The sequence below is a fragment of the Equus quagga genome, chromosome 15 (genome assembly GCF_021613505.1).
Source record: "Equus quagga isolate Etosha38 chromosome 15, UCLA_HA_Equagga_1.0, whole genome shotgun sequence".
In the NCBI taxonomy this organism is placed as follows: domain Eukaryota; kingdom Metazoa; phylum Chordata; class Mammalia; order Perissodactyla; family Equidae; genus Equus; species Equus quagga.
The window spans coordinates 93,953,708-93,973,956 of record NC_060281.1 but is presented as its reverse complement, the minus strand read 5'-3'; the positions used below and the strand labels follow the sequence as shown (position 1 = coordinate 93,973,956).

The 20,249-nt window shown below is 53.4% G+C and overlaps 1 protein-coding gene across 10 annotated transcripts in view; it reads left to right on the top strand.

Moving 5' to 3' along the window:
- The window catches only part of ARVCF (ARVCF delta catenin family member), a 50,446-nt gene that overhangs the window by 5,944 nt on the left and 24,253 nt on the right, over positions 1 to 20,249 (top strand). For 3 of the 10 annotated variants that reach the window (XM_046640289.1, XM_046640282.1, XM_046640294.1), the window contains exon 3: positions 533 to 751. The exons of 2 other annotated variants lie outside the window; for them this stretch is intronic. The gene's annotated coding sequence lies outside the window, so the exon portion shown is untranslated. Of the gene's footprint in view, positions 1 to 532; positions 752 to 19,580; positions 19,674 to 20,249 lie in introns of all 10 variants that reach the window. 5 more of the 10 variants (XM_046640288.1, XM_046640284.1, XM_046640287.1 and 2 more) reach the window with 5 other exon arrangements.

The following is a 20,249-nucleotide window of genomic DNA, read 5'->3' as shown; positions in this document are numbered from 1 at the left end:
CGCCCCTGGTCACAGCCATGGGCGCTGTGTGCTGGCCTGTTGCCTTGGGTGTTATCTATGTTTGTGGGTTCCTCGGTTATAGCTCCAGTGGAACTGAGGTGTGCTGCCTGGCAAGTGTAGCAGGGGCAGAGGCTGAGTAGTCCCTGTGTCCCACAGGACCCTCTGAATGGTGGGGAGGTATGCCCTGCTGGCACCCAAGGCTGTCAGAGTTGGCTGTGGTGGTCTCATGTTCAGAGTAGTGGTGGCTGATAAGAATGACCCCGGTCACTCTTGTTCCTCCAGCACAGGTCCCTAGTCCCAAGCCCGGCCATCTGCCGCTGCCCCACTGAGCATGGTCTCCATGGGAGGCTCGGCCAACCCAGCCCTGTGCATTCTGCGTGTCACGGAGTGTCCAGCGTAGAGGGCCTGGCCCAGCCAGTGTCCACAGACCACAGGAGCCCCCAGGCCTCCCGACGCCTGAGTGTCCTGTGCTGAGGGCTGTAAGACAGAGGAGAGGGCTGGGGGCCTCAGCTCCTTCTTCTCTGTTCCCCAGGACCACAGGTGTGGAAAGCTGCTGGCCGTGCTGGTGGGAGTTGGGGGTCTGCTGCCGCCTGGCTGTGTAGGAGGATCAAGGTCTGGCCAAGCATCTCGGTGCCCAGGCTGTTGGGCCCCACGAGGGCTTCTGGATTGGGATGAAGAGGCTCAGGCCACGTCCAGGGCTCGCTGGGCCAGAGCACCCAGGCCTTGGGACGTGACATTGCTTGTGGCACAGGTGACATGTGGCAGGAGCCTGGCCCCCGTCTCCCTTAACTCTTGGTAGGCCACCGGGCCTCAGGTTGGCAGGCCAGCCGGATGCCAGATGACAGCCCTGGTGACGACCTGCAGGAGTCGCCCACCGCCCTCACCCCGTGGCCCTCGTTGCTTGCTCTCTTCCTCTCCCTGTTTTTCCCTCCCTGTCTCCTGCTCCTAGTCTTCTCCCTGTTTGTCTCTGGCCCTCTCTCTGCCTCTCTCTCCTCTCGCTGTCTCCTGTCTCTGTCCTGCCCTTTTCTAGTGTGGTGATTGATTATGCCTGTCTGCCATGGTGACTGAATATTCGTGTCTGCCGTGGGCACTGGATGGATGGATGGTGGCATTTGTGCCATCTCTGCTCTGAGCTGGGACAATTTCGTAGACTGGGATGCAGAACCTGGGCCCTGGCTCAGGGCTCCTTGCTCTGCCCTGCCCTGGGGTGAGGCCCTGCCCCCATCAAGAGGGAGATGGGGTGGGGGCCTCCAGACGAAGTTGGGACAGGGGCTGATGGCAAGCACCCATGTGTCCTCCATACTCGCCTCCGGCCGTTTAGCACTTGCTCACTGAGCTCCATGCTGGACACTGGGCGTTGTGACCACAGTAGGCCCAGCCCCGCTCTGGGGGAGCCCTCAGCCTGGATGAGGAGATGGCAGCAGAGAAAGGAGTGACCAGCTGTGGAATTGCAAGATGGTGATGAACAGCAGGACCTCCTGAGAGGGGGGAGCTGGAAGGTGGTGTTGGGGTGACGCTGATGCCTGGCCCAGGGGACGTGGATGCCCTTCACTACAGCCGTGCTGGCACTGACATCACCACTTGGGAAGCCCCTGGGCCGGCCTTGCCCCTCGGCAGTCTGTGGCCTTTGCTGCTGAGCACGGCTGCCCTTCTGTGACAGCCGGCTCCAGGCAGGGTTTCTTGGGTTTTGCTGTGTTTCTCAGCCATTGGTGTAGCCTTCACGCATTGAACTGTGAGCTCTCGCCCTGTCTGTCTGCTGCAGGTTCTTTTCAGCTTTTGAATTTTCGTTTCTGATGGCTTTCACATTCAGAAATCTTTCATATTTTGTGGTGAAATCTGTTGAATTTTCTTCCTTTTAGTTGTTCCATTGCTCTGTGCATTGTCCGCCCTAGCACATAGCTGGATGAATGCGGGTTGATCTTTTCCTGTAAGTGTTTCTAGTTAGGGTCTACAGCCAAGGCTCCATCCATCTAGAGTTTATTTTGACATAAATATAAGGTGATGTTGTATCTTTGTTGATTCGGTTGTACTTGAACTGTTTCTTGATGAATATTTTCTGTCACCAGAAGTCGGCAATGTTACAGCACGTGTTCTCAGGTTGTGGGGCTCCTGGTGGTGGCGGCCCTCGGCCAGCGCGCCCTGCCTTGTAAGAAAGATCAGGTTGGAGCCTCCCCTTGATCAGCCTTTGTTCTTAAGAGTTGTGGTCACTCTGCGGGTGCAGGTTGGATCCCCTCCGTGGAGCCCTCCCTCTGAGGACCTCTTTGGACTCGCCGAGGCACATGCTGTTCCGAGTGGCCCTCCCTGCTGGGTTAGTGGCCTGTGCAGGTCCCCGCACGTCCTGCTCTGGTCTCCCTGTCACTCGGGACTCTCGCAGCCCTGCTGAGCACCCTCAATTACTGAGAACAGGTCCCTGCTGTGGTGGGCCCTCCTCAGAAGACCCCAGAGTGACCTGGGCCCCTTGCGGGCCTTGGGCCTTCAAGTGCCGTGTGCTGCCTGTGGCTGGAGACAGCTGCCATGCCGCCTGCAGAGGGCATGGGTCTCCTGATGTTAGCGTTGGTGACTTTCACAGGTGGGTGTCCCTGTCATGCTGTGGGGAGGTGAGCCAGCCTCTTCCTCATGACCCCAGGTGGAGGCACCACCAGGCCCGGCGCTCACACTGTCCTGTTTGTGTCTCAGCCTTGGGGGCTGGGAGGTGAGTCCTGGACAGCCAGTCTGCCTGCCACCAGGATCTTGCCGTGTGGCTGGTGAGCCTGGTGCAGGCTAGCCGGCCACCCTATGCCTGGGGGCTGCTCTCAGCCAGGCGTCCAGGGGCCTCTGTGATTGGACTTGTGGGTCATTGCCCAGGTGGTCTCAACATCAGAAGCGGGGGCCAAGACCTCGGTCCTCAGGGAAGCCCCAAGCCACTCCCCACCCCTGGAGCCCGTGGTTCTCGGTGGGGCAGGAGGAGGAACACTCTGCACGGCAAGACCAATTCCGAGCCGCACAAAAGGCTCCACATTGTGGTGTTCTGTGTCGGCCACCAGAGATACAGCGTGAGCTGTGCCATCCCTTGCTCTGGGTGATTCATGGCTGGTGGCATGGCCAGTACTGTGGGGCCAGCCCGGTGAAGCCTACATCACCCAGGCCACCAGGTGAGATGGTGCCGCACCAGCCGTGCTCTGCCCGCAGGTTCTCCTGGGCCATCTCTGCAGGCCCACAGTGGCTATTTGTGTGCTGACCCAGCCCCTGGCTCCCAGCCTCGTCACTCTCCTCTCTGGGCATCCCTGCCTCCAACATGCCTCATGTGGCTGTCCCTAGTACCTCTCACTGTCACTTGGGCATAGTCAGTTTCAGCCTGTACCTTGGACTTGTTCTGCTTTGTTCCCCGGCCTGCACTGCCCTCTGGGGAGCTGCCTGTGAGGCCCCTAGACAGTCATGCTGCTGAGGGTCTCCCTTCCCCCAGGCCCTGGGCATCCCCTGTCCCAGCATGACCTTTAGCCCTAGGAGGTAGGTCTTGTGCAGCAAGGACGCCCCCCTGCTGCTCTGATGTGCAGGGGCTGAGGCCCTGGCTGGTCTTGCCACAGGGCAGCTGCCCAGCGTGGGGGAGGGGAGAGGGAGGTACCCGCCCCCACAGCGCATCTTGCTGGGTTGACTTTTGCAGTCGATGAGTTTGGTATTTCAAATATGCCTTTAGTTAAACTTTTTCTTTTTAAAATATTTTCAGTCTCCGTGAAATCCTAATTAGGCCAGTCTTCGTCTGAATGTACTAGACGCTCTCTGCATTTTGCAGATAATGAGGCTGCGGAGCGCCTGCCAGCCCCACGTCCTCCTCCCAGGGCTTTGGCTCTGTGCTCTGGAGAGAGCTGCCGCTGCCCCGCGGCCATTCCTGGCCCATGGGATCTGGACCACAGAGCCTGGGAGGGCACCGAGCACACAGATGGGGAAACTAAGGCCTAGGCCGCTGAGGAATCTGGGTGGCACAGGTGGAGGGTCTCAGCCCCAGGCAAGGCCCACCCCTCACAAAGCAGTGTCTCCCTTCACAGAGAATCCACCCCGAATCACCCCAGAGCCCTCGCCCCAGGCGTGGGTCAAGGCCACGGCCTGGTGTTGGTGCAGAGCTGCCTCCTGGAACTGGCCAGGCCACCAGCCTCCCATGGTGCGCCCAAGGGCTGAGAGTGAGGGAGAGGCCACGAGACCAGCCTGCAGATATCAAGTGACCACAGCACTGAGTCCCCCGTTTTGCCTTTTTAAAAATTTTATAAAGCAGTGTGTGCTTGTTTATGGAAAATGTGGAAAATAGAAAGAAGAAGGAAAAAGAAATCCCGCCTATCACACCGTACAAGCCAGGAGGTCTGTCCCTCCATGCTCCTGGGAGCTGGGCCCTGTGTGGGCGGCAAAAAGCGCGTGGGGCTGGGACCCCTGCCTTACCAGCGCCTCCTGTGTTAATGTCTGGATGGTTCGTCAACGCGACCCCCCTCCTGCCTGTGCCACCCGCTGTGCCCCTGCCTTTCCTCTCCTCCGACCACCTGGCCCTTGCCCCTCGGGCCTCTGCACATTCTGGACACACTCAGGCCTGGTCCCGCTGTCCCTGGGGCCTGTGTCCTGCTGCAGCTGAGGGCCGGGGAAGTGCATCCCATTGTGGATGTTCGGGCTGTCTGCAGCTCTTCTCTCCTGTCAGGGCCGCTGCAGGAAACACCTCGTGCCCAGAGCTGTTTTTCTGTATTTAAACAACTTAGGCTTGACCTGGAGGCCCAGGCAGGGCCGGGGGTGTGCTGGGGGCAGAGTCGGGGCAGGATTATCAGACTTGAGCAAAGCCTGAGAGAGTGGCCTTGGGGCGTGCCCACGACAGCCCCTCTCCCGAGAAATAGTCAGCCCACCATCTTCAGACAGCCCACCCCGGGACCTGCACAGGAGACAGACCCCCACTGGGCAAGCGGACAGTCCAGGGAGCCACACCTCCGTGGAGGGCCACCCACCCATTCCCTCATGTGTGGAAGGGGAGCCCAGGTGCCGCAGCAGGCGTGTGCGAGGTGACACCTGTCCCTGTGGCGATGTGCCCTGCAGGTCCCCCATCCTCAGCTCCCCTCATCCTGATCCCCGTGGGGGTTGGAGACCTGATGTGGCCAGCACTCCCACGGACAATCTCCTCTGTGGTCAGTCAGGACCCCAGGGAAGGTGCGCTTGGGCCCTGAGAGTCTCCTCTGCACACAGCCCGAGGCCCAGGGCTCCAGCACCGCAGCACACGCCCCCCGTGCTGTTTGGAGGCTCTGCTGAGGGTGTCAGCCCTTTGGAGCATGCCATGGGCCACCCAGTCTGCCCACCATGGTGAAGGTGGTGTCCTGGGGACCCTGTCCAGGAGGCCTGACAGGCTGAAGGGAAAGCAAAGGTGGGGAGGGGAGAGGCAGAGGTGTTAGGGGTTCGGGGACAGGCCTGTAGGGGGCGGGAGGCCCCAGAGCCCAGCCCAGGCCCCGGGATGGGAGTGAGGAGGATGCTGGGACAGTGTGTTCTGAGCTCCCTGGCCACATGCCCAGCCTCCTGAGGAGAACTGGAGTTGGAGAGGGGGCTTTCCTGAACACACTGGGAGAGGGCAGGCCGTGAGTCTGGGATTCCCGGATGCCCTGTTTGATGGGAACAGACTACCAGCCTCACCTGTCACCTCCAGCCCAGGGTGGGGGCAGGCTCATTGCCACCCAGGAGGACAGGTGACCTGTCTAGGGCCGCAGGGGAGACAGGGCCATGGCCCAGACCCCACCTGGCTCACTGCCTCCCAGGTGAGGGGCAGGGGATTATGATGGGGAAACTGAGGCTCTGGGAGCGGACCTTGAGCCCTCCTCACAGGCCTGCCTCAGGCACGCACAGCTTCCCTTTCCAGGCTTCTTGGTGACAATTCTCGAGCGTTTGCCCATCTGCAGGGAGCTGTTGTTTGTGAGGAGATTAATTCAGTGAGTATTTGTATTTGAAGAAATAAATTTGCCAAACCTTTGAAACAGGGGCATTGGTTAATTTGTAATTAAGCCTTTATGCTTGTAATTATGCTGGTAATTAAGGCTTTGTCTTTATAGAGCCAGGACTTCCAGAGGTTTACTGCTGTTAGAGGTGGGGCGGGCAGTGCCCCAGGGTGTGGGCAGGGAAGGAGGCCGTCTGTGACCCTGATACAGGTGGCACACTTGTACCTCGAGGGAACCCTGGGTCAGCACATCCCCTTGCTCCTGGTGACTCAGTTCCCTGCCCTGACCCCACTTGTCCTGCCCCTATCGCTCAGAGCCCCACCCCTCAACTGATGGTCAGCAGGAATGAGCCTCAGGCCAGAAACTGGGTCTGAGGACAGCAGCCTTGGGCAGGGGAAGGGGGCTGTGTGGGAGTGGAGGAGTGCCGCCATCCCCTCCCCCGAAGCTAGTCGGGGGCCGCTTCAGCTGGGACAGGGGAAGCCCCTGAGATGGGCCTGGTTCTCTTGCCCACTCCTTCAGCAAATATTTATCTGGCTTCTCCCCTCAACACCCCCTCCCCCGGGAGATCCCCCCATCACCTTCAGGATAACAGACATACCAGGTCCGTGCAACACCACCAGCCTCACTCCTTGCTGCACCCACCTCCAGACCCAGCAGGTTCTGCCTGGTGAGGGTCTCTGTGGACCCACCTGTTGTGTCATTCTAGACACAGGGGTGTCCTCAGCAAGGCAGCATCCTCTTGAGCCATCGGGAGCCCCAAGGCAGTCCACCTGACGTTTCTCGTTTCTTGCAAAAATTGGCCTCACTTAGAGCACGTGCTGTGATTCCTCAGGGCGGCCTGGACACTGGTCTGCAGCTGCTCGTCGTTACCTGCTTCATGCAGCAGAAACTAATTGAGCACCTGCTACATGCCAGGTGCTGTGCTAACTGCCCCTCGCTTCTGGCCTGTGATCTGCAGAGGCCAAGGTGGTCTCTGTGCCTGCCCACAGCCACCTTTGGTTCTATATGAGGCAGCAGGAGGAGGTTTAGATTGGTTGGGTCTGCTTTGTCCATGCAGAGGCCTGAGCGCTGGCAGAGACACAGCAGTGAACTTCACAGGACAACCTCAGGTTCACGGGTTAATTTTCTGCATCTTCCCTCAGCCCTGTCCTCTCTGAACCGTATCTATTAGAAATTTCTCTTTTCAGCATGTGAAAGGTAGTCAGTGAGAGATGCATTGGTCATTTCAGTGGAAATTGAATTGCTGTATTCTGGTTGCCAAAGTTTTGTTGAGGATTTTTATATCTATGTTCATCAGCAATATTAACCTATAGTTCTCCTTTTTTGTACTGTCCTTGTCAGGCTTTGGTATCAGAGTGATGTTGGCCTCATAGAATGTGTTAGGAAGTGTTCCATCTTCCCTAATTTTGGGGAATGGCTTGAGAAGGATGGGTATTAAATCCTCTCTGAAAGTTTGGTAGAATTCCCCAGGGAAGCTGTCTGGTCCTCGGGTTTTATTCTTTGGGATGCTTTTGATGGCTGTTTCAATCTCTTTCCTTGTGATTGGTCTATTCAGATTGTCTGTTTCTTCTTGATTCAGCTTTGGGAGGTTGTAAGAGTCTAAGAATTTATCCATTTCCTCTAGATCATCCATTTTGTTGGCATATCTTTTTTGTAGTATTCTCATAGAAGCCATTGTATTTCTGTGGAGTCTGTTGTTATTTCTCCTCTTTCATTTCTGATTTTGTTTATTTGAGCTTTCTCTCTTTTTTTTCTTTGTAAGTCTGGCTAGGGATTTGTCAATTTTATTTATCTTCTCAAAGAACCAGCTCTTTGTTTCATTGATCCTTTCTACTGCCTTTTTTGTTTCAATAGCATTTATTTCTGCTCACATTTTAATTATTTCTCTCCTGCTGACTTTGGGCTTTGTTTGTTCTTCTTTCTCTAATTCAGCTAGGTGTAGTTTGAGATTGCTTATCTGGGATTTTTCTTGTTTGTTAAGATGTGCCTGTATTGCGATGAATTTTCCCTCTTAATACAGCTTTTGCTGTATCTCGTATGAGTTGGTATGGCATGCTATCATTTTCATTTGTCTCCAGATATTTTTTGGTTTCTCCTTTAATTTCTTGAATGATCCATTGCTTGTTCAATAGCATATTGTTTAGTCTCCACATCCTTGTGCCTTTCTCAGCTTTTTTCTTGTAATTAATTTCTAGCTTTATAGCATTGTGATTGAAAAAGATGCTTGTTATTATTTCAATCTTCTTAAATTTATTGAGGCTTGTCTTGTTTTCCAACATATGGTCTATCCTTGAGAATGTTCTGTGCGCACTTGAGAAGACTATGTATTCTGCTGTTTTTGGATAGAGTGTTCTATATCTGTCTATTAAGTCCAACTGATTTAGCTTTTGATTTAATTCCAGTGTTTCTTTGTTGATTTTCTGTCTAGATGATCTGTCCATTGATGTGAGTGGAGTGTTGAGGTCCCCTACTGTTATTGTGTTATTATTAATATCTTCTTTTAGATTTGTTAATAGTTGCTTTATGAACTTTGGTGCTCCTGTGTTGGGTGCAGAGATATTTATAAGTGTTATTTCTTCTTGATGGAGTGTCCCTTTGATCAGTATATACTGCCCCTCTTTGTCTCTCTTTGCCTGCCTTATCTCGAAGTCTACTTTGTCTGACATAAGAATTGAGACACCTGCTTTCTTTTGTCGGCCATTAGCTTGGAGTATCGTCTTCCACCCCTTCACTCTGAGCCTGTGTTGTCATTGGAGCTGAGATGTGTTTCCTCGAGGCAGCATATTGTTGGGTCTTGTTCTTTAATCCATCTTGACACTCTGTCTTTTTATTGGAGAATTCGATCAGTTTACGTTTAGGGTGATTATTGCTGTATGAGGGCTGAATGCTATGATTTTTATCGTTCGTTTTCCAGTTTTCCTGCATTTCCTTTGTTTCTTGTCCTTTGTTTTGGTCTACCCATTGAATTGCATAGTTTTTATCATGTGTTTCTTTGTTTTCTCCTTATTTACTATTTGTGTCTCTGTTCAGCTTTTCTGTTTAGTGGTTATGCTGAGGTTTGTATTCAGAATCTCAAGTATAAGATAGTCCCTTTTCTGATGTCTCTTATTTCCTTGGTCTAAACCAATTCAGTCCCTTTCCTCCTCCTCTCCTAAGTTGTTTTTCTCATATCTTATTCCATCTTGTGTTGTGAGTTCGTGGTTAAAATGACAGGATTATCTTTGTTTTTGGTGTTTTCCTTCCATTTAGCTTAAGGCTATACTTGAGTATTTGCTATCCTATTCTGATTCTGTCTCCCTATTTATCTCCTTACTCTATGTTTTGTGACTCCTTTCTCCCCTCCCCTTTATTTTTTTCAGGTATGAGGGCCTTCTTGTGGATTTCTGTGGGGGGGGGAGGGGAGCGTCTCGTGGCTATGAAGTCCCTTAGCTTTTGTTTGTGTGAGAAACGTTTAATTTCTCCCTCATATCTGAAGGATATTTTTGCTGGATAGAGTATTCTTCCCTGAAGATTCTTGTCTTTTAAAGATTTGAATATGTCATTCCATTCTCTCCTAGCCTGTAAGGTTTCTGCATAGAAATCCACTGAAAGTCTGATAGAGGTTTCTTTGTAGGTTATTTTCTTCTGCCTTGCTGCCCTTAGTATTCTTTCTTTGTCCTTCATTTTTACCAGTTTCACTACTATATGCCTTGCGGTAGGTCTTTTAACATTGACAAATCTAGGAGATGTGGAAGCCTCTTCCACACAGATTTCCCTCTCTTTCCCTAGCTTTGGGAAGTTCTCTGCTATTATGTCTTTGAACACGCTTTCTGCTCCATTCTCCTTCTCTTCTCCTTCTGGGATACCTATAATTCTTATGTTGCATTTCCTCATTGAATCAGTATTTCTTGGAGACTTTCTTCTTTTCTTTTTAGTCTTAGTTCTCTCTCCTCCTCTGTCTGGAGCATTTCAACATGTCTATCTTCGATTGTGCTGATACGCTCCTCTATGTTGTCCATTCGAGTGTTCAGGGAATCCATATTTTGCTTTATCTCTTCCATTGTGTCTTTCATCTCTAATATTTCTGATTGAGTCTTCTTTATAGTTTCAATCTCTTTTCTGAAGTAGCTCCTGAACTCGTTGAATTGTTTTTCTACATTCTCTTTTACCTCGTTGAGCTTTTTGATGATAGCTATTTTGAATTCATTGTCATTTAGCTTACATATTTCTGTGTCCTCAGGACTGAGTTCTGAGTGTCGTTTCCTCTCTGGTCTGGAGATTTGATGTAGGGTCTGATGTTGGAAGGTGGATCTTAGGCATTCTATTATTCGGTTGCAGTTACTGCCTATCGCCACTGGGTGGGGGTCAAGAGCCACATATTCTGAGCTCTCCTCTGTCAGTCGAGATCGCAGGCAGTGGAGGGGTGCGGGGCAGGTGGGGGGAGGGAACTTTTTCCTGTGTGCACTCCGGAATTTCTATCAGCTCTTGCTTTGTGGTCTCCTAGGCTGTTGGCTTGATGAGGTCATGCACCGCAAAAGCTTTCGCCCCGTTAGAGGGCTTCCCTTAGGCTGCAAGGGCCCTAGGGAGTCCTTGGTGATCCTGAGAATGCACGTCCCCTCCCGCGTTCCTTCCCTCATGGATCCTCAGGGATCGCCTTTAGGGGAGGGAGCAAAGTTCTCTCTTACCCCATTCCAGCTCCTCCAGAGGGGGCTCCAGCCTCTCTGCCCTCCGTCATGTGGCTGCGTGCCTCTCCGAGGTTTTTGCATTGTGTTAAGGCGTCCTCTTTTGGAGTATGGTTGCCCCTTTTTGTTGTATGTTGGAGGGGAGAGAGTCCCAGGCAAGTTCTTTCAGCTGTGATGCTGACGTCACTCTCTCTATGCTGATTTTTTAAGGAGCCACCGTGTTTATCTCCATAGCAGCTGTGCTGTTTTACCTCCCACAACAGTGCACAAGGTGCACAATTTATCCACATCCTTTCCAACATTTGCTATTTTGTGTTTTTAAGAGTAGCCACGTAATGGGTGTAAGATGTCCTTTCATTGTGCTTTTGATTTGCATTTCCCTAATAATTAGTGATATTGAGCATCTTTTCATATACTTGCTGGCCGTTGGTATATCTTCTTTGGAGAAATCTTGATTCAAATTCTTTGCCCAGTGTTTAATTGGGTTTTTGTTGTTGAGTTATAGGAGTTCTTTATATATTCTGGCTATTAATCCCTTATCAGGTATATGATTTGCAAATATTTTTTCCCATTCCTTAGATTGCCTTTTCACTCTGTTGATGATGCCATTTGATGAACAAAAGTTTTAAATTTGATATAGTACAATTTATCTATTTTTACTTTTGTTGCCCAGGCTTTTGGTCTCATATCCAAGAAATTATTGCCAAATCCAACATCACAAAGCTTTTCTCTTATGTTTTGTTCTAACAGCTTTATAGTTTTAGGTCTTATGTTTAGATCTTTGATGCATTTTGAGTTAATTTTTGTATATGGTGTAAGGTAAAGGTACCAATTCAGTCTTTTGCATGTGGATGTCCAGTTTCCCCAGCACCATTTGTTGCAAAGAGTATTCTTTCCTCCGTTGAATGGTCTTATCACTCTCATAACAAATCAATTGACCACAAATGTGAGGATTTATTTCCGTTCTGTTCCATTGGTCTATAAATCTGTCTTCATGCTATAACCACACTCTTTTTTTTTAATCTTTTTTTTTCCTTTTTGTCCCCAAAGCCCCCTGGTACATAGTTGTGTATTTTTAGTTGTGAGTCCTTCTAGTTGTGGCATGTGGGATGCCGCCTTAGCATGACTTGATGAGCAGTGCCATGTCCGCACCCAGGATTCGAACTGGTGAAACCCTGGACCGCCAAAGCAGAGTGTGTGAGCTTAACCACTCAGCCACGGGGCCGGCCCCAAACCACACTGTTTTGATTCCTATAGCTTTGTATTAAGTTTTGAAATCAGGAAGTGTGAATCCTCCGAATTTGCTCTACTTTTTTAAGATTGTTTTGGCTATTCAGGGCCCATTGAGGTTCCGTATGAATTTTAGGATGGATTTTCCTATTTCTGTAAAAAATCCATGGGATTTTGATAGGGATTACATTAAATTTGTAGATCTCTTTTGGTAGCATTGACATCCTAACAGTATATTCCACTCCATGAGCAAAGAATGTCTTTCCACTTATTTAGGTCTTCTTAATTTCTTGCAGCAAGATTTTGTATTTTTCAGTATGCAATTCTTTTTTCCCTTAGTTGTTTATCCTTAAGTACTGTATTATTTTTGATGCTGTTGTAAATGAAATCATTTTCCTAATTTCCTTTTCGGATTGCTCATTGTTAGTGCATAGAGATACAAGTGATTTCTGTTTGTTGATTTTGTACCCTGTAGCTTTCCTGAACTTGTTCATTAGTTCTGAGGTTTTATGGAATCTTTAGGATTTTCTACATAAAGCATCATCTTATCTGTAAACAGAGATAATTTTTCTCCTTCCTTTCCAATTTGGATACTTTTTATTTCTTTTGCATAATTGCTCTAACTAGGGCTTCCAAACTTTGTTGAGTAGAAGTGGCAAAAGTTGGCATCCTTTCCTTATTCCTGTTCTTAGAAGAAAAGCTTTCAGTCTTTCACCCTTGAACGTGGCATTAGCTGTGGTGTACGTATAGTAGGATATGTAGTATGTATAGTATGATGTAGCTTTCCATATGTGGCCTTTATTACACTGAGGAAGTTCCCTTCTATCCCTAGTTTGTTTTGTGTTTTTATCATGAAATAGTGTTGAATTTTGTCAAATGCTTTTTTTGCATCAGTTGAAATGATCATTTTTTTCCCATCATGCTGTTAACGTGGTGTGCATTTGTTGATTGATTTTTGTATGTTGAGCCATCCTTGCATTCAGGAATAAATCCCGCTTGGTCATGGTTTATAATCCTTTTAATATGCTGCTGAATTCAGTTTGCTCGTGCTTTGGTAAGGATATTTGCATCAATATTCTTAAGGGATATTGGTCCATAGTTTTCTTTCTGGCTTTGGTATCAGGGTTATGCTGGCTTTATAGAATGAATTAGGAAGTATGCCCTTCTCTTCAATTTTTGTTAACAGTCTGATGAAGATTGATGTTAATTCTTCTTTGAATATTTGGTGAGATAACCAGCGAAGCTGTCTGGTCCTGGCCTGTCTTTGTTGGAGGTTCTTGATTATGGATTTAATCTCCTTACTAGTTAGAGGTCTGCTCAGCTTTTCTGTTTCTTCATAGGTCTGTTTTGGTAGGTTGTGTGTTCTGAGGAATTTGTCCGTTTCATCTGGGTTATTTGATTTGTTGGTGTATAATTGTTCACAATATTCTTTTATTCTCTTTTTATTTTAAAATATTAACAAGGAAAAGGCATGCTAAGCACAAGTGAGTAGGTTTTGTTTTCTTTTTTACGTTTTTCAAGTTTCTTTTTAAGCAACTGAATGTTAAAATTAGGGTAGCTAAAAATATTCCTTTGTTTTTCTTCTCTTGTTTCAGCTTTGTTGAGGTATAACTGACATATAATTCTGTAAGATATTTGGAGTGTACATTGTGGTGATTTGATGTACATGTGCATTGTGAAAAGGTTTCCACCATCTAGTTAATTAACCCGCCCATCACCTCACATATTGATGCTCCCGTGCATGTGTGGCTGTCTGGGTTGGCCGGACTTTGTGTTGTGTTTCATGGATTCACACCCACTCGCTTGCAGCCATCACAGTCCACAGATCCGCAGATTTCCTGAGACTGAAATACTCCCCATGGGCAGCTGGCAGAGGACTGCTGCCGACAGCCAAAGCGGTCCCAAGGCTTGCAGAGTGGCAGGGCCCCGCTGGAAAAGAGAGAGCTGGACCTCTCCATAGCCCTGTTCCCTGAGGGTGGCGCCTGAGCCTCTGCTTGCGGTGGGGCACCCCCCTCCCCGATTCTAACCCCCGAAGCACAGCGCGGGGGCCGCTTGGGTCGGCCAGGCCTCGCGGAGCCTGCAGTTGGTCTCTTCTTTTTGTTCTTAAAGCGGTAGTGACGGCTCCCGGTGAGCCGTTGTGCACTGCCTCCCAGGGAAAGAGCGACCGTGTGAACAGCAAATGATGGCAGAAAATCCAGGAACTTCACCATGGCGTCTCCTCAAGGAATCTCAGAGCCGGGTCAGCCCTTTTAGAGACCTCCAGCGAGGGAGGCAAGGCGTTCTGTTTATTTTAACAAAGCTGTCAGCTATTCCTTCCCTTGAAAGAGTGTCTGTAACATGAGAGGTGACGAGTGAGCGTGGAGCACTGCAGCTGACCTCTGCGGGCGGACGATGCCGGCCCCTCCAGGGATGGAGACAGCCCAGTGGAGAATGTGGCCCAGGCCTCGGTGCAGCTGGGGACATTTGCACGGCCGCGGGCCAGGCTGGGCGGGCCACCTCCCACACTGTGGAGCGGACACTGCACAGTTAGGAGACTGGGGGAACACCCGTCTCATGAGAGTGGGTCGTAAAATGCCAGGAATAGACCTAGCCACAGTATTCTCGGCTTGTTTTCTGGACAGAGCTCAGATTCCGACCTGGACACTGACAACCCCGCTAGAGGCCTTCTCCGTTGAGCCCTGTGTCTGCTTGTTCTCCCCAGGAGTTCCTGTTGGGTGGGAGCTTGGCCCGAGATCCGTGTTGGATCCATCCATCCCCTTCTTCCCTCTTCTGTCGACTCTGTCCTTTTCTCCTGGTTTGGAAGGACGCCCTGAGTTGGCTTTCTGCTCCCTCGCTGTTTGCTGACTTGCTGCAGCGGCCTGTCTGCTGCTTGCTGCCACTGCCCTCGTCTCCTGTAAATCTCTACGGGCTCCCCATCATTTATGATGCTCCTTTTCATTGTGGTCTGTTCCCCGTTCATTAGTTCAACAGTCTTTAACCTTTTGAGGACACGCATCAGCCATTCCCTAATACGTGTGCTAATAAATGCACAAATATTGAACTAAATTAAAAAAAACTAAAACGCAATTCAGTGGAAGGCAGCTCTCCTGGGTCCTCTGAGGGGACACTGGAGCACTGCAGGGGCAGTGGGGGAAGGTGTGTGCACGCTGGGTGCTTCTGTTTGGGGCCCTTGGCCTGGCCACCCACGCCTGTCACAGAGAGACCTCAGTGTAGATCAGAGGCTGCAGCCACTTGCAGGCCATGGTGTCAGAGATAGGCCTGACCTCTTGGTGGGGGGCATCCTTGCCCAGTGTTCAGGACAGTAGTGGGGTCTGCCCAGGATGCTGACCCTCACCAGGAGCCATGATGACTGAGGAGTCATCCTCCCCTCCCCCACTCGCAGACCTGCCCGACTTCAGGCCGCCCACTGCCCACTGTCCAGCAGGGCGAGTGATGCTGGCTTCCTGGTGAGCTCAGCAACCGCCACACAGTGTCGATGGGCGTGTGTGTACCTGTGGGAATGTGGGGGATGTGTGTGCCTTTGGGTGCGTCTGTGAGTCCCTGTGGGTGGGTGTATGTATGCATATGTGTGCATGACAGTGTGGGTGGCTGCATGTGTGTGCCTGCGGGTGAGTTTTAGGAGATCCCCAAACTGTCAGCACACCTTCTGCAGGGTCCCTGCCTCCTTGTGGCAGGGGCTGGACACAGACTCTCCCAGTAGGCTCTCATGGTGTGGGGGTGGGTGGGGGGAGCCAGATGAGGACGCCGCAGGGCCTAAAGTCTGCACTGGGTCGGGTGGGATAGAGCCCCCTGCCCGTTCCCACTGGGTTGTTTGCATATTAAAGGCGGGACTTTGCTGGAGGTTGCTGGTGTCTGGACCTGTTGCCATGGGCACTCTGGAGCTTCAGGAACAGCAGCTGGCTCTCAGGCAGGGAAGGGGGTTGGGAGCAGCAAGGCTTGTGTCCAGCTCAGCTTCTGGGAGGGAAGGGGTTCCCTGGGGGCCCCGGGAAGATCCAGAGCTTGCCAAAGACCACGCGGGACCCTGGGCAAGGGCAGACCAGAGGGGACCTGGCCCTTTGAGGCAGAGGGCCAGGAGTGGGGCTGAAGAGCCTGGAACCTCCCTCCTCAGGGCATGCCCCGTTCCCTCACACTCACCCGCTTCTGATCCATTCAGACCCGGGTGGCCATGGCCACTGCAACAGCCTCGCCACAGCACGGTGCCTCTTCCCACAGCAGGAAGACTTGACACCTGCGCTGGTTGTTGGCCCTGGCCCCTCAGGCAGGGCCTGGTGGGGTCTCCCTGCTTGGGTCCCCGGTGTTGTTCCCTGATGAGAGAATGAATGACCAGTTTCCCCATACGTCTCACTCTTCCCAGAGAACTTCAGGCATCCAGCTGAGTCCCAGGCCTGTCTCCCTAGTTGGCAAGGACCCAGGCTGGGCTTTGTTGGGACACCCCGCCCCCTGCCACTTTGGCCCTGCTGTCCCCTCCCTGCCAGGGCTGTGGGGAGGATTAACCGGTACTGCTGATGATGGTCCCAGGACATGCCTGGTGCCTGCAAGTGTCAGCAGCTAGCAGGAAGGCCCACGGGAAAGCAGGCGGGGAGGGTGAGGTGGGGGCCCTCATGGGGGTGCATGGGGCACTTGCTGACTCGGAGGGGTACTGCTGTGCCAAGGCGGCCCCTGAACCCTCCCTGGGACCTGTGTGAATCTGCCCACAAAGGGACAAATCCCCCCTGGGGCCAGCGCTGCTTCATGCTGCAGCCTGGGGGCCGTGACCCCACCCCAGGGGCTTAGTTAGCAAAGCTGCGGTGGGTCAGGCTGAGGTCACTTGGGGAGGGCCATGCAGGCAGAGCGCCCAGCATGTGGGGCCCTGCCAAGTGCCTGGTCAGCAGCAGTCAGCAGTTCAGGGACCCACTGTCTAGGGTGGGCAGGGACTCCAGGCCTGAGGCCACCTCCAGCGCTGGGGACCTGCTGGGGTGAGCCTCCCTGGCTGTGGGGCTAGGACACAGACAGGGTGGCCACGCTGGGTGCGGGGGGCACTCTGTGCTGGGTCCTGTCACCATGGCTCGGACTGACACTGTCCTCAGGGTCCCGTCACCCCAACCCTGGGGCGAACCAGGCCACTTCGCCCTTGTCCAGGCCAGGCCTGCCCTGAGGTTGTGGCTGCAGCAGGGCTGACCCAGCTCCTCAGCTGAGCCAGCCGCGTCCTGCCCAGGGTGGACAGGTGATGGCAGGGCCCCTGCAGCAGGAGAAGCCAGAGAAGGGAGAGACAGTGAGCTGGGGCGTGCACAGCCCCCTAGCTGGCCTGACGCCGGACCTCCTGCCATTTGCCCTGCCAGCCCCACGAGGACTGGACTGTCCAATCCCCTGGGCCCTGAGCTTGTTCCCGTTAGATGGGAGTTTCCCTGCTGCCAATGCCTTTTCCACTCCTCCATTCCACCTCTCCAGGCAGAGTGTGTTCCTTGTCAAAACCATAAGGAAGATGGTAGGAAAACCCCCAACCCCCAGCAGAGAGCCATTGCTCGGGTCTTGGGCTCCTCCCAGGGACCCTTCTGTGGGCAGCTAGGGCAGGGGGTGCGGAAGTGGGGATGTGTCCCAGCCTCTAACCACCAGGCTCTCCTACCAAGGAGGGTGATGGGCAGGGGGGCCCTGCCTTGCCCCCCAGAGGCTTATTGGCCACAGGCTTCCAGGGGCTGCACCCCCGCCACCCCTCAAAGGGGCTTTGTACCACCACAAAGAGGCTCTGTCCCTCCCGGAGAAGCCTGGGTGTTGCCATGGTGATGGGGGGGTCCACTGCTGGAGTGGGGAAAGGGCATTCCAGGCAGAGGGCACTGATGTCCTCAGGCTGCAGCCCTCAGCCTGGCTAGACAGCTGCCCTGGCTGTGCCTCGGGGGGGGGGGGCCATCAGGGCATCTCTTGATCCCTTGGCCCTTTGGTAGGGGCTGGGCTCCCAGGCCCTGGTGCTGGTCGGATCTGTCTGGATTTGGCCCCAGCCTGGCTGTGAGCCACAGGCCCCTCCTCTTCAATGCCTGGGTCCCAGAGTGCAGTCAGTTGTGGCTGGGCCCTCATAATTGTCCCCCACTGCTTCTCTGCTCTCCCTGAGATGGGGTGGAGGGTAAGCAGGACTGGGGGGTGGGGCACTGAGGGAACCACACAGGCCACCTTGCAGGCCAGTTGTCTGGTGGAGGAGGTGATGGAGGCAGCGAGCCAGCCAACCCCACACCGTGGGATGCCTGTGGCTCAAACCCTCCCTTACCCCCCCAGGCTCCCCTCTCATGGTCAGGGATGGGGTGGGTGGGCTTTCCATGCAGGCAGAGAGGGCACTGTGACTGCCAGGCCCCAGCCACCCTTGCCTGGAGCTCCATGGCTTCCCAACCCTGCAGCTTTGAGCCCTTGGGGTTCCCCTGGGCTGGCTGCCACAGGAACGCTGGAGGAGGTGGGTCCTTGCTGCCTGTACCCCACCCTCAGAGCCTGCAGGGCATGGGCCTCGGGCTGCAGCTGCTGCTGGAATCTGGGTCAGGTGCAGGAGGGGAGTTAGGGGGCTGCTCTGAATCCTATCCCCATCCCATGAGTCCTCACAGAGAGGCGGTCCCAGGGAACCAAGGAGATTTGGAGGGTGCCACAGTTGGCACAGGCAGCATGTGTCTCCGACCTGCCCCAGTGGGATTCTCAGACTGAGACCCTTTGGGAGGCCCTGGTGCTGGCTCCTTGTGGCTCATGTTGCCTGCCAAGTGGGCAGCAGCTGAGATGCTCACTTGCCCCACCTGCCCGCCCGCCAGGGTAAGGCCTGCTTGTGCCACGTCCAGCCTGCGGTCACCTGGCCCCTCCCCAGACCTGGCTCTGGCCCTGGCCTCTGAGCTCCCCAAGCCCGCAGAAATGTCCCTACCTTGACCTGACCTTGAGCCTCCTACATCAGCCCCCTCACAGCCCCTAGTCCTCCTGGACCTCCTGCCCAGTGGCCCTGCCCTGGGGCTGACCAGCGCTGCCTTGGACCTGGCCTGCCCTTGGCCTGGGGCACCCCATTTGCACAGGGCAAGAACCCCTTGGGAAGAACACCCCAGACTGTTCTCCCTGCACATGGGCGTCATGCTCTGCATAATCGTTGGCTGTGTGCTGCTGGGTGTCCACGTGGACAGCCTGGGGGCAAGAAGAGGTCACTGGGGGGCCCTCTCCACCCCCCGCCCTCCATGGTGTCTGGTCCAGTGCGGCGGGCTCCCTCTTTGCGGGGGATATGTGATTTTCAGGCTGAATCCGTTATGGCTCCCCCAGCTCCCTGAAAAGCCTGCTGCCTCCCTCCCTCCCTCCCGCAGCCGTCGGCGCCACGCAGGCCCCAGGAGCTGAATTCCCCGGCCTCCTCGCTCACTTGCCCGCCTGCTGGGATGTCTGCTTTCCGCCTCTGACTTACGTTCTGATTGTGGCAGGAGCTGCTGCTCCCCCTCAAACGCTGGTGCCTGCAGCATGTGGGCTGGAGCTGCCCGAGGCCGGCCCTCCACCCAGAGTGCCACGCCGCCTGAGATGCACCCTTGCTGTCTTTTTTCCATGCACATGTGTGCACACAGGATCATTTCCACACTCGTTGCTTTGCACCTTGTCTCTGTGGCCACATCACTTGTTTATGACCTTGACCCACTTTGAGTTGGGATTTTGGATTTTCCTATTGATTTGTAAGAGCACCTTATAGATGAGGGTGCTGTTTCACTGCTGGATGTTACAAAGACTTGACCCCACTGTGTTCATTGCCTTTCATTGTCTTTATGTCTTTTTCTCCTACTTTCTGTTACAGAGAATCACAAATGCACAAAAACAGGGAGACTAATGTGACGTGTCCCCATGTGCCCCTCACCAGCTTCTGCCCTGATGAAGTCACAGTTCAGAAGTAAAGTCATTGCCCAGCTTTCGTCCAAAACACTTGCTGCATGTGCTGCTCTAAATAGTGTCGCTTTAAGAAAATAAGGGGAGCGTAACCGCGGCATGTGGTGCTGCTCTGGATGTGCAGGAAGGCCTCCCCCTCCCGGGGTGAGCAGGCCCTCCTCCCCTCAGCAGCCTCCTCCACCCGGGTACCCCAGAGCCCGCAGTGACTGCAAGTGCCCCTCTGGTTCTAGCAGGACGGACGGACGTGGACTCCACCCTGTGTGAACCCCACACCCCAGGCCTCCTGCTGCAGCCCTGTCCCCGGCCTCAGCATGGTGCCTGTCCTTGTGGGCTCGCCCAGAAGCTATCCCCGAGGTTGTGGGCACCCTCTGACCACTGGAAGGGCGACAGGGTAAAGATGGGCCCCATGGGGCCTTGCCAGTGGGGTAGGAAGCGCGTCTCCATGCTGGCAGCGCCTGGGGGGACATGACCCCCTCATAGGCCAAGAGGCGCTTTGGCACTGCTGGGCCTGGGTTCTGCTCCTGCTGGCACCATTCCCTCCCCATCTGGATGGGCAGGAGCCAGCGCTGTGGAAGGAAGC